Source organism: Lolium perenne, chromosome 7 (genome assembly GCF_019359855.2).
Source record: "Lolium perenne isolate Kyuss_39 chromosome 7, Kyuss_2.0, whole genome shotgun sequence".
In the NCBI taxonomy this organism is placed as follows: domain Eukaryota; kingdom Viridiplantae; phylum Streptophyta; class Magnoliopsida; order Poales; family Poaceae; genus Lolium; species Lolium perenne.
Window position 1 is genome coordinate 258,188,271 of NC_067250.2, and position 12,915 is coordinate 258,201,185.

At 45.2% G+C, this 12,915-nt stretch overlaps 1 protein-coding gene and 2 long non-coding RNA genes across 6 annotated transcripts in view; 1 reads left to right on the plus strand and 2 right to left on the minus strand.

Annotated features, from left to right (window-relative positions):
• The window catches only part of LOC127313538 (F-box protein At5g07610), a 30,903-nt gene that overhangs the window by 11,953 nt on the left and 6,035 nt on the right, over positions 1 to 12,915 (minus strand). The window lies entirely within an intron of this gene.
• Positions 823 to 10,163, plus strand: LOC127313540 (uncharacterized). Of its 4 annotated transcripts, none has more exons than XR_007859075.2 (5): positions 823 to 1,244; positions 1,323 to 1,627; positions 8,775 to 8,864; positions 8,953 to 9,095; positions 9,672 to 10,163. It is a non-coding gene; the product is annotated as an uncharacterized lncRNA (long non-coding RNA). The 4 variants fall into 4 exon arrangements; XR_007859077.2 differs by having other exon boundaries at positions 9,681 to 10,163; XR_007859074.2 differs by having other exon boundaries at positions 8,953 to 10,163.
• Positions 4,379 to 6,196, minus strand: LOC127313542 (uncharacterized). The gene is made up of 3 exons (XR_007859078.2): positions 6,093 to 6,196; positions 4,890 to 4,997; positions 4,379 to 4,488 (listed from the first exon to the last, which is right to left on the minus strand). It is a non-coding gene; the product is annotated as an uncharacterized lncRNA (long non-coding RNA).

Below are 12,915 nucleotides of genomic sequence, written 5' to 3' on the forward strand. Positions count from 1 at the left end.
ACTATTGGGGAAGCATATAACCAACAACCGACTAGTGGTGTTGTACCGTTGGACATACTTTGTTGGTAAAGGATCTTCATCACCAACATCCACGATGGCCTTTGTACACACATAAACACTTTGTTTAGATCTTAAGTTTCACTCCCTCTGCTCTCTTTTAATCTACATTCTACAAATTTGAAGGTGAGTTAACAATTCATTTAGTACTACTACTTTTAACAAATCCAACCAACATTAAAGTTAATGACATCCAAATACAAGACCAATTAGCAAGTCATTTGTTTTCTTTGCTTTCGTTGATTTTTTTAAAATATAGAATAATATGAAACAAAACTCTAGTCCAAATGTCCAATTAAGATGTATATTAAAAGAGAAAGGATGTAGTACATGTTAATCTCCATTTCGATTCCAAAATGGATTTTTTTATTAAGTGCATATTTTTGTAGTACCCACCGCTACTTTCAAACGCCATCGTTGGAGAATTAACTTTTGAGCCGACAATTTTACAGTGTTGTCTGCTTCCATATTAACATGTCCCATGTTTTGATTTTGAGATTCGAAGATAGGAGGACATCGTCTCAAGGAGTTAGAAGACATGGAAACAAAAATTTCGCACTGGACCTAGGAAATTTGAGGATCCTGCCATCAATCCCGCCATCCAGCGTGCGTGAGACATCAAATATAGGCACACCGCCGAAATAGAGCGCGCCACAAATCTCAATCTCCAAATTTTCACGTCAAACCAAAATTTTCGGGATAGCGGAGTAAAGCCCGCCAGAAACATGAGCTTGGAGAGTTTTCATTCGGACCGGTCGGGATGAGTTGGGACGAAATAAAATGCGGGAAAGAAACCAAACCAAACCAAACGCCCGTCCTCAATCCGAGCCCTCCCCATCCTCGATTCACCTCTCTCAAATCTCAATCTTTGCGTCGTCTCCGTCGTCCCCTAGCCGACCTCGTCGCCGCTCCTCCTCTACCACAACGCCTTGCCCCTCCTCCCAAAGTCTCGCGCCACCCCTGTCTCCCCGCGCCTCCGTGAAATCCTAGCGGAGATATGGACCGGCGTTGAGCACCTCCGCCCGGTGCTGGCCGCCTGGCTAGGCCTAGCCGCGCCGTACGAAGCTGTCAGGGGACGTCAACCGCAGCGGCCGGAGCTGCACGAGCCGTCGGTGGCCATGGCGACGGCATGGCGTCTAAGAACCAGTGGCGGGAGATCTCGATTTCATCCTCGTCGAGCTCGCCAGGTAAGCTTCTGATCCCCTTCAATCTCCCCATCCAGAACTCGATTTTCCCCCCTCTTACTCATACTCGTGCCCGTGCAGACCATTCGAAGGAGAACCAAGGCCGGAATCCCCCAGCTGTTGCCCGTGTGTGGTCGCGTGCAGAGGTCGCCGTCCGGTGCTGCTGCTGGTGGTTGACGCCGACGCCGACGCCGATGAAGCACAAGGGGACGGCTACCTGTACATGCTCAACCAGAAGGAGGAGCTCGCCTAGACCGACCCCGACCACCACCACGATGCCCATGCCCCAAACGTCCTCTCTTTTTTCCCCTCCTGTCATGCTCTTACTCGTTATTATGCAACGAGTGGATATGCAGCTAGCTAGCTAGCTGTTTGACTTTTATCAGGTAGCTAGCTGATGATCTGGTAATGTATATCTTCAAGTGAAGGACGTTTGATTTTGGCTCCGGTGCAGCTAGCTTGTTTGCCCAGATGTTTGATTTGCTTAGGTATTAATGCTACAAATTATGTAGCAATGCTCCCGCACCCTCCTCCAAAACCCTAAACGCACCCAGCCGCCGCCGCCGCCGCCGCCGCCGGTAGCGCCACCGGGCAAAGGCCGCGGGGCGTGGTGGCGGCGGCCTCTCCTTGTTGCCGCGCTGGGACGGCGACCGGGATCCCTCGACGCTCGCTGCGGCCGGTCGGACTTGGGGATGGGCGGCGGCGGCGACCAGACCTCTGCGCGACGGTCTGAAGCGGCAGCCCCTTCCCTTCCGCCGGATCTTCACCGCAGCACGCCGGAGGGGCTGGTGGCGGGCAGCGGCCATCATGATCTGCGCCACTTTCCCCCCGCCTCTCGGCCGTGTGTGGAGGCGATCTCGGGTTTCTCTCGCGACACGAGGTCGCCCGGGGCAGCAGCCTTGGGTACGACGGTGGAGGTGGCCATCTTCTTTGTCGGAGAGGGTCGGCCTGCGGTTGGTGGTGGTGGATCTATCGATCTATCACCGCATTCCGGCGGCATGATGGAGGAGCTTGGAAGCCGGCGTCGGCGTCGCCGGTGGTGGGTTGGAGTGGCCAGCCCGGGATGGTCGCCGACGTGGGGGTCCGACCTGAATAAAGGCGGCGGTCCTAGGGCCTCTCTTGCGTGAAGAGGAGGACCTACCGGAGGCCTGGACTCGTGATCTGGCCGGAGTGTTGAGTTCCGGAAGGCTCCGCCGATGAACGTGACAGTGCTTTTGCCTGGAGTTTGTTGGATCGGAGGTATTCGGTCGTGCGCACCCATGTTTTTATTCCGACCGATTGGTTCTGGAGGGAGCGGCGCGAAGCTCTTTTTCTTTGATTGACATCAAGTGACTATGGATCCATGATGAAAGTCGGAAGAAGAGAATTTCATGAAGGCCAGAGGGGAGGACTAGCTAAGGGAGGTTCAAGTCCTTGCGATGTTGAGGGACTTGCTTGGTGTTTCGAGCTTCACAGCAGCGGTATGAAAGTGGGGGCGACAACCACTACAAGAAATCAGGTCTATTGCAACAACAGTATTCGTGGCAATAAGTGTTGTATTGTGGCAATAGGTACCTACTGCCACGACATGACTTTCGTTGCCAAGCGTTGCGAAAAGTGGCATGGTAATAGGTTATTGGCACAAAAAACAAAATGTGGCAAGAAAACGTGCTATTGCAACGACGATTGTGACAAGTTGCCACATTTTTTATCGTGGCAGCACGCACTTGTCGCCACCATTTGGTTTGTGGGAATATCTTAATGCAACATGCATCAACATCGTGGCGATTGGCCGTTTGTCGCGATAGACATTCGTGGCAATAGCCTATTCCAACGACTTGTTTTCGTGGGCATATACCTCTTTCGCCACGAATCCTCTATGGGATGAATTTGGTGGCAACAAATGGTTATCACAACAGCGAAAATATATGTGGCGAGTAACAATTGCGACAATACAAACATTCCGTGGCAGAAGGGCTATTTCAACAAAACTGAATTTGGTGGCGTCAAAGAGTTGCAACCCAAACTAGGTTGCGGTAATAGATTATTGCAACAAAAAAAATAGTACATCCATTCAATTATATTATTCAAACCACAAGTATATGATGTAGATTCATAAAATATCATAGATCTCATCACAAATATCCTTAAAATGAGACTGAAATATAATTTAGCAATCGTTTAACATAGTGAATGTGACATCCTAATAAAATGCAAAGACTATAGTGTTCTTGATGTATATTCCAGTCCAGTTAAGTTTTTGTTTCCTGCAATCAAGAAATCAAGAAACTATTTAGCTCAAGTTAATGAGTCGAATATAATAGGAGCATGGAAGGAAATCTGGGCACATGTCAATACAATAATATAGTTTCTAGAGATCACCAGTATTTGAAAAGTATTAGCATGACAATACAATACATGGCATGCAGAATACTGACGTATAAAGTAAGGCTAGTTGAACTACTATGCAACCAATTTGAAACAAAACAACTGTGTAAGTTTTATAGATCATAGCATGGGATACTAATATAGTTGTGGATGTACAAGCAGAGGCGCAGCTATAAACAAATGTATGGGCGGGAAAAATTAAAGAAAAGAAAAAAAAATCATAAGTGTGTTGCTGCTGTTAAAGCCTAATCGAGAGACGCAAGAGTTTTTTTAAAACTATCCAATCTTAACAATTTGGCAAAGAAAAAGATACACGTGCTGGTGTTGCCTTGCTACAACTGAAGGGAAACTGGAGCTGAGCAGCTCGATTAATTCATGTATTGGTGTAGTTTTTTTTGGCAAAAAACTGGGCAGGCCATGGCAAGATTTTTCCCCCACATAGCTCCGCCAATGTGTACAAGTATTAATCAAGCAGAACAAAATGGACCCACCTATTGATAATCAACTACAAACCAATATTCAGCTAGTGTCACCTACATGTGTGTACTGCTACATTTGCAAGAAAAAAAAAGAATGAGGAATTATATATATACCTTGAATAAAGAATACGCATTCTACAATTTTTAGTGGACTTTGTATGCTGTTATACTTATAATCCTTGTTATGAGAACATATCCTTTCTTTACTGAATACAAGAACAATTAATGGACTTAGCCTTATCAATGTGCAACCATTTACAATAGTGATTAAGAATTAAGGAAAGTGGTGTACCTTGCAGAATGGAGTAATGTGAATCATATCTTTCCTCTTAAGCTTGCACTTAGTGTCACGTCAGTGGTCTCCCACTAGCACGGTCTTGCGTTGAATTTGTCATTGTACCCTTGTGTAGGTAATCACAGAATTAGAGTCAACTAGTCCTCAACCCGCATATCCACAGGCTAGCTTCAAAATATATTTAATGTTTGTCATAATTGATCAAATTATAAAAATGAAATATGCAACTTTACTGGAGAATACATACTCAGAGCATTGGATTTATTGACAATGGTAATATGCATGTTAAGATAAAAAATTATCCACATGTAAGTGAAAAAATCAATAATTCAGGAATATTTTATATTCTTTAAGCATGGAATGCAGAGTTTGATTCCAGCATGAAAAACATTACCAGTTAACATTGAATTGACTTCCATTACGTAACCCCAAAAAAATTTATGGAAAATTCATGCTTAAAGAATGATTTGTGGAGAAGATGTTCTTATTTATTTGGGGCAAACGTACCACTGTCTCACCACATAGCTGAAGATCCTAGAATCTGATCACGTCACCTATCAGACCAAGTCCTCCAACATAATCCTATTCTGAACTTCAATGGCTTTGTTCTTGAATCTGCACCAAGTCCTCCAACAGAAAAATAATTTCAGCATCCAAAATCTCAAGACATATGCTAATCAGAATCCTTCCCAAGTGAAAAATCTACAACCAATTGGAGCAGTAGGAAAGGACTGTAAATATGGCCAACTACTGCCATGTAGCTCAATACAAAGTGGAGTTGGGGGTTAAGCCCTTGAAGACCCAGGGCTGCCATAGTGCCATTAGCTTTACAAAGATGATATGTAGTTGCAGCCAAAATAATCACTGGAAAACGCTTATTACATCTGGTTGTCTAAGGTTTAGACTACTGTATGAAGGTAGAAGATAATATTCTCATGGGCACGAAGAATTTTTGTTCACACTAAGCTTCAAGATTAAATAATTAATGCTCCACTGACACGTAGCAAGAAGCTCTCACTGTTTCTAAACTAAAACAAAAAAAAGGCTGGACGCCTCGTGCAGCAAAGCACCATTGGATGGTCATGGTTCAATAAGAGGTGGTAGTATTAGTCGAGGCAGCTAGCAAGAATCCAGCGATCACACCATGAGACGGTGATTGATTGCCAAATTCTTACCCGGTTTTGGACTTTTTTGGATCAAAAGCAGCATACTGTCTAACTTCAAACATGAGAAACTGTTCTTTGGAGCAGATCAGCGAGAGACTGGTGTGACAGCTGACGGATGGCTGAGCGAAGTTGGCTTCGAGATAGATGACCGCTGCCGTGCAGCCGCATAACCAATATGAAGTGGAGAGCCCCTTCATATGCAGAAACGGATTCTTCATAGATCAATCTTCAGCAGGCCATAGAGCATGACGGCGGCTAGATCAGAGCACCATATCGGCATATCGGGAAGGAGGCATCACGATGATGTGAAGGAGAGAAATCACACCTTGTATAGGTGAGATACAGAGCGCATGCCAGAGGCGAGAACGTGTATTGAGGCCTGCGGTCAATTAGTCAATTCTACGATGGAAAGGGGGCGCAACGCTGAGAGGGATCGACGGGCCGGCCGGCCGTAGGACGACGGGGAGTTTGGTCGCTTCCCTCTTCGCCTCGCGTGAGAGCAGGTAAAGGGGAACGAAAAGCGGTGCGGAGGAGAAAGAATTACCTGCAACTCCGGTGTGTTTGAGAGATTCGACGACGCCGTCATGGCGCCGTGAGGACGGACGAACGAGGTAGCTCTCAGATCCGATCTCACGATTTGCTTATGAGAAATAATCGGGAGTACTACTTATTATAAGGGGGTTTAGCGGGAGGTTACAAAATTATGGCGCAATACAGGACCAAAATTTGGTGGGAAGTTACAAAATAATTGAAGGTTAGCGGGAGGGTTTAGGTGGAAGGAAGAAAATACATATTTGTACGCGCTTAATTATTTGTTTGAACTGTATTTATTTTAAATGATCGTTCATAATAATGGACTAATTTGGAAAAAAGATATAGAATATATCTGCTTCTGAAAATATTATTACTAAAAATTGTTTGTAAAAATCTATTTCACAAATTGGCCGAGATAGATATCCACGTCGTTGCCAATCGAACATGCCGGTTATGATGGCGGGGAGAGTATGCAGTCCACACAAGAACCAATCCGACGAGGGTAATGGAGGTGGTGTGTGCTACACTCATCGAAAAAAAACCTCATGCCACCCTCACCACCATTTACCCATCTCATCTATTTAACGTACGCCCGAACAATTACCCTACCCGTGGCTATAGGTAATATGTCAGAACACTTTGAGGCCGCCTGGCGATATTTGGAGTGAGCCGGAGAGGATGAGGAAGAAGATGGGCCAGCACTCCAAGAAAAAAAAGAAGAAGATTTCCTAGCACGCCGCGGTCGGATCAACGAAGTGCCAACACGCTCTTGCCGATTCCTCATTGCCGACAGATTAAGAAGATTATGAGGAGGGCCAAGAGGTCGTATCCATTGGCAGATTGAGGAAGGCCGGATCTTGGAAGCGCTAACACACTCTCGCATATTCCTCATCGATGGTGAATTCAAAGGATTCAGAAGAGCTCATGCGGATGGAGCCCATCAATGTGTCGTATCCGTTGGCTGATCGACACAATACGGATCAAGGAAGCGCCAAGATACCATGGCCATTGCCGGATCTAGGAGCCATGGCCCAGGTGACCCATGTGAAAGCCTGCCGTTGACTATGGAATATTGTTGCAATATCTTGTTCATAATTGCAACAATAGTGGGTTGTTGTAATATGCTCTACATATTGCCACGGATACAAAACTTGTCGCAGTAAACAATAGTTATTGCAACACAGTGAAATTGAGGCGAAAGATATGCGCTATTACAACCAATGTGTGATTTGTTGCAATAGGTGGCCAATTTTTGCCACAGTATTTGTGCCTATCGCAACGTGACACAATTGTTGCAATATGTGTATGAATATTACCATGGATGTATATTTTGTTGCGAGACCTAGTTTCTATCGCAACAAAATGAATAACAGGCGCAACAAAATTTTGTTGTCGCATTATCGTGGCCATAGTGCAACATCCATGCATATTGTTGCAATATACGACCTATATTGCAACAAAACATGTACTTATCACGACAATACTAAAATGTGGTAATATGTGGGGCCTATTACCACAAAAGTGAAATTGGTGGCAATATTTCATTTTGTTGCAACGAAATGTGGTTGTAGCAATAAAAATTGTTGCAATAGACTGGATTTCCTGTAGTGAACACAGGTGAAGTGCATAGTCCTACCTTTCAGGGTGAAAACCCAAGGTCTGGCCTTAATTGGTTGTGCTTGGCAATGTCCTTGGTGGAGGCATTTGTTTTGAGAGCGGGGACTTATCTGTAATTCAGGTGTTGTCTTGGTGGTGGTTGTATTGCTGTTGTTAGGCCCGAGATACTGTAGCAGGACTTTTTTTTTCTTAGTTTTCTTTTCTTGTTTTTTGGCTGTGTGCATCCGTAGTGCCATTAGGGTGGTGCGTTGTTGCAGAGGCTGGGTGTAATTGGTATCTTCTTGATATTAATATATTCCCTTTATCGAAAAAAAAATGTAGCAATGCTCAAGTTCGGCCATGATACTGGCCAAAGTGTTTGTACCAATACTCTGCTTTCCCCTGTTTTGTATTCAGGTTCATGTCCTGTATGCATTTAAATATCTAGAGGAGGACCTGCATGTGCAAGCTATGTGCACCATTGTTGTTTTGGTCATTTGGTCTGTAGCGTGGATGTCCTCATCGATAACAGGAGAGGCTTATGCCCAAATTTTGAATAGCTAAACTCATCTTTAGCTTAATGGCTAGTACTTTTATTTGTTAAAGGAAAATCCGAAATCCCTGTTGGTTTTGGATGCGAACATGCACATGGGCAAATAAGAAAAAGAGATGGAGCTAGATAATATGGTTGGTACATTCCAGTATCAGTTTTTTTCATTGTTTATAGTTGTTGAATCCCAGCAATATTGCCTAGGGAAACATAGTATATTGCAGTTTGTTAGGTAGACTTGAAAGATAGCATTGTTCTCTAGCGATATTCTGTGTGCGTGAATGCTTTTTGATTGCAACACTGTACTTGCTCTAGAGCAATTATGTTAACTGGCTGGTTTTGCTAGCCTGTTAGGGGTAGTAATCAGTAATATGATATTGTGATGTTATTATCTTTCAATTCATCTTCTCTAGATTGCAGAAACTTCTTTGCTGCTGTGCAAATATGTGGTGATTAACCAACTTAATTAGTTCTGGAATCAGACCAGTTCCTGGTTCCTGTAATTTGAGCTCGAAAATAAATTTTATTTGTGTCTTTGTATTTCAGGAGAGAGTCGAGCTAGTTGGAGCTGGCAAGGAGGTATCCATGGCTGCTGGATCCAGCCGTCAGGCAGGGGTGACCTTCTTCTTTGACTCGGTGGGTTATTCCTATTCCTTGGGTAGCTATGACACTACACTTGATTCAGTAGTAGATCTACTTGCTTAGTACTACTGGTGGTCTGTAGGTGTGGTGGCTTGCTGTGGTGCTCCTCCTCGACTTGGTGGTGGTGGTGTTCATGGAGGTAGTTATGCAACACAGTTGACACTTGACTCCTTCATCGTGCTCCTGACACGCAATGGCGGCTGTAGCTCAGGTGGTTCCCATTCGGTAAGCATTCTGTGAGTTTGCCCTGTGAGCTGTGAGCTGTGTCCTTTGGTGATCTCGATTGGTAACCTGGCCTATGATCCATCGTGTTGATCTGTTAAGTTCGGATTTGCTCACTTAGCTACTGTTTGTGTTGTACAATATTTTCTGCGTATGTTTGATGAAATTGTGCTATATCAAGGTGAATTTATAGTGTTACCATGCTAAAATTTGAATATGAATCACAATTTAGAGGCTTTACTAGTTTAGATTCTATATAAGCTCGGTTGATTAAAATTTACTCAAGGTTGTTTAATTACAGCTTAAATTGAGTGGAGTTTTAATATTTAAGTACGATACTGTTATTATCCACTGCCCTGGAGGATTTAATCACAGAGCATTTTAATAACTGGATGATTTGGTTCTGGTTTGCATGATTGGATTGCTTTAGATTGTTCAAACGCATGTTTAGCTTCAGTTTATGGATGTATGGTCCTCTCGTTGGCTATAACTGAATGCTAAGTATCACTTGAGTTCTAACTCAGTCTTGGGGAATTTGGTTCATGGCTGACCATCATTTTTTTTGGTTTCTTTTTGGAGGACAACAAGGAGGACAGAGGGTAGCGGCTGGAACCTGTTGGAGCATCCATCACTTGGAAGGAAAACAAGTGTAGACACCACCATGTGCCTTGGTCTGTGATGACATATGGTCACAATGCCTCCCGATATTTTGGATCCGAAAGAAGTACCGTAACACAAGAATTCATGTGTTGTAATAACTGGCCTAGGATGGGATTCCAGAAATTTGATGTGCTTCAGCATTTGCTGATGCTTGTTGTTTGGTGTTGGGGGAAATTCTGGGTGATTGTATGTTTGAATGTCCCGTGGGTATGTGCTATTGTCTAAGTTGATGTATAGTCTCTGCTATGCAGGTTTTGATGTCCAAAAAGAGAAGGTCATGCTGAATTTTCAGTAGCTGGCTGGTGCTGTTAGTGCTGCTAGTTGTTGGGCATGCTGCGCATCATGTATGGGTGGAGTTCCCCTTGCTGTATGTTGTTTGTTATCTTGAATGTATGGTGGAGTTTCTGGATTTGTGTGGGTATTTGAATGGTCCAATTAGCTGATGGTCATCGTTTATTTCTCAAGTTGTATTTTGCTGCTGTGTGGTCGGTGTGGATATCTTTTTGAGGGAGAATCGATCTAGCTTAGTTAGAGAGGAAACATCAGGATCCATCATTGCGTTGGCCCAACACTCATGGGATGCTCATGAGCAAGGCCAAGTTTGTTACGTTGATCAGAGACCAAGCAATTTTAGTACTGGGCTGGATCGATTGAGCGATGGTAAGAGCCGGCGCAGGCCTTGTGCTAGAAAAGAAAAAAAAAGGTAATACTAGGCCGAATCTGATCTGTATGCCGCGGAGCTGATGCTTTGATTTACTCCAAATGTGAGGAAGTCACGTACACGCGAGCAGAGGCTAGTACTAATTAATGTAGCTAGATCGACTGAAGATGCAACAACGTAACTAGCTTAGCTTTTGATAAGCTAACTAACCTATGGAACTGATTGATCAACATAGTTAATTAGCTCTAAGTTAGGCGTTCACTGAAACGATGACAACACCCTCATCTGGACTCCATTTCCCACGTGTGACCACCGGCGAACGCAGGCAACAATTGGTGGATGGGCACACCTAAAAAAAAAACTGCGCTCTTTAATTGTGATATTTTTTTTTCTAAACAAGTAATACATGTGGCAGTATTTACCAATTTAACCGCGGGCCACTAGACCCACCCCGTGTGTCCGCCCCTGCGTGTGACCGTTCAAAATCAAGAGGACAGAGCTTGTATGCAATTTGCCATGGCCTTCCCAAAACGGCATCTACTGCTAAAATCTTGGGACCAAAAAACATGGTGATGACACTAAGCGAGTACGCAAATGCTGAAATTTGGGCTAGAAAAGGCTAGGACCTTGTTTTTGGCGGGAAAAGTCCCCAAACCTATGTGTAGCTGGCCATAGCGTCCCAAATTTGTGCGCGAAGAGCGTGGAGCCTCTGGACAACTCGAAACCCTAGCACACTACGTCAACGCCATGTCTTTGCGTGCAAGAGATAGTAGCGCTCCGGATTTGAAAACGGCGTATGGAAATGCGACGAGTAGCCACCTTCGTGCATTAGCTAAGGACGCATGCCCCGAGAATGTTCATAAGATGATAGGTGCTCTCCTTCACGCAGCTAATAGCGGTGCGCGTAATGTGAAAGGTGCATGAAATAATAGTTGATCCGTTAAATAATTCGATAAGGTGGCGCATGGAACACTTCGTAGTAACCTATTGGTCAAAGTAGCTCGAACTCGTGGGTTAGTAATTCGGAGGCCTAGATAGCCGCTTTGGGCCCCAAAAGGTTTTCCTATGAATCTGAGGGTCCGATTTCACCTTAGTGCAAATGAAACCTCTCGGTAGGCAACACGCGCGTGTCCGTAGAAAAGAAGAAGGTTGATTAATTTCCTAACCGTTAGCTAGCTCTTCAACTTGCTTGGATCGATCTTGCCTCGTAACTAATTTCTTCCTCTTCTCCCGCTCGCTCCTAGGTTGGTCGAGCTACTTCGTCACCGTCTTCCATCTCGGCATCGCGCACCCCAGCTCGACCCCTCGAGATGACACTTCATGATAGTCGCGCACCCCAGCTCGAACCCTCAAGACGACACCTCATGATGGCCGCGCACCCTAGCTCGACTCCAACTTGACCGAAAACTCTCATGCTACAGCTAGCAACTGGCCATTTGCCCAAGCTACCTCCACGATCGCTATGTGTGCGAGCTAATCTACTATGAGTATATATATAGGTACGTAGGTACGTAGGGATGGTATTCCGATTTTGGCTGGTTTTCACTCCCGCTTTTCATTAAGGGGACTGCTGAGCGTCCCCCAGGGGATTAGATTTCTAATCCCCCGGGTGGACGGCCGTTGGATGAGCTCGATTGGACCATCTAGATCGTGACACGTGTCACAGTATACCTTAATCCCACTTTTGCTACCATAATGTACCAAAGTAGCAAAAAAGGGTTCGTTTGTAGCAAAATCGACCCAATTGTAGCAAAACACGGTTCACCCAAAATACACACAGATCTCGTCGGAGACTCGCCGGAGACCTCGCCGGAGACGATGTAGCAAAACAATTATGGTATTGTAGCAAAACCGATCACACCGGAGACCTCGCAAAAAAACTCGCCGGAGATGTCACCCAGGAACTCGCCGGAGTCATCGCCGGAAACCTCACCGGAGACATGGTAGCAAAAAATATATGCTAAAGTAGCAAAAAAACACAAAATTGTAGCAGGCTTTTTTTGCTATTGTAGCAAAACCGACCTCACCGGACACCTCGCCGAAGAACTTATAGCAGAAATACAGAACAATTGTAGCAACGATATATAGAACAAAAGTAGCAAATCCGACTTCGCCGGAGAAGTTTGCCAGAAACATCGGAGCTACAATATTATACCAATTGTAGCGGCGCGACCGGCCGTGTGTAGCAGCGCTGACGAACTTGTGTAGCGGCGCGGCCGGCCGTGTGTAGCAGCGAGTTGGCTAGCACCCGTTTGGTGCTCTCCGAAGCCATGGCTGCCTCAAGCTGCTAGCTCCATGGCGAGGGCGCTGGCCATGGAAGTTGGAGAAACGACGGGAGAGGTCGGAGCGACACCTCGTAGGCTGCAGGAAGCCCAGCGTCGAGCGCGGTGCGAGCTCCGGGCGAGCTCCGAACAGAGAAAGGCGGGCTATGGAGGCCCGGAGCATTGACGGGGAACATCAACAACGCGCGGCAACGCGGAGGCCAGCCATGAACCCGCCAGC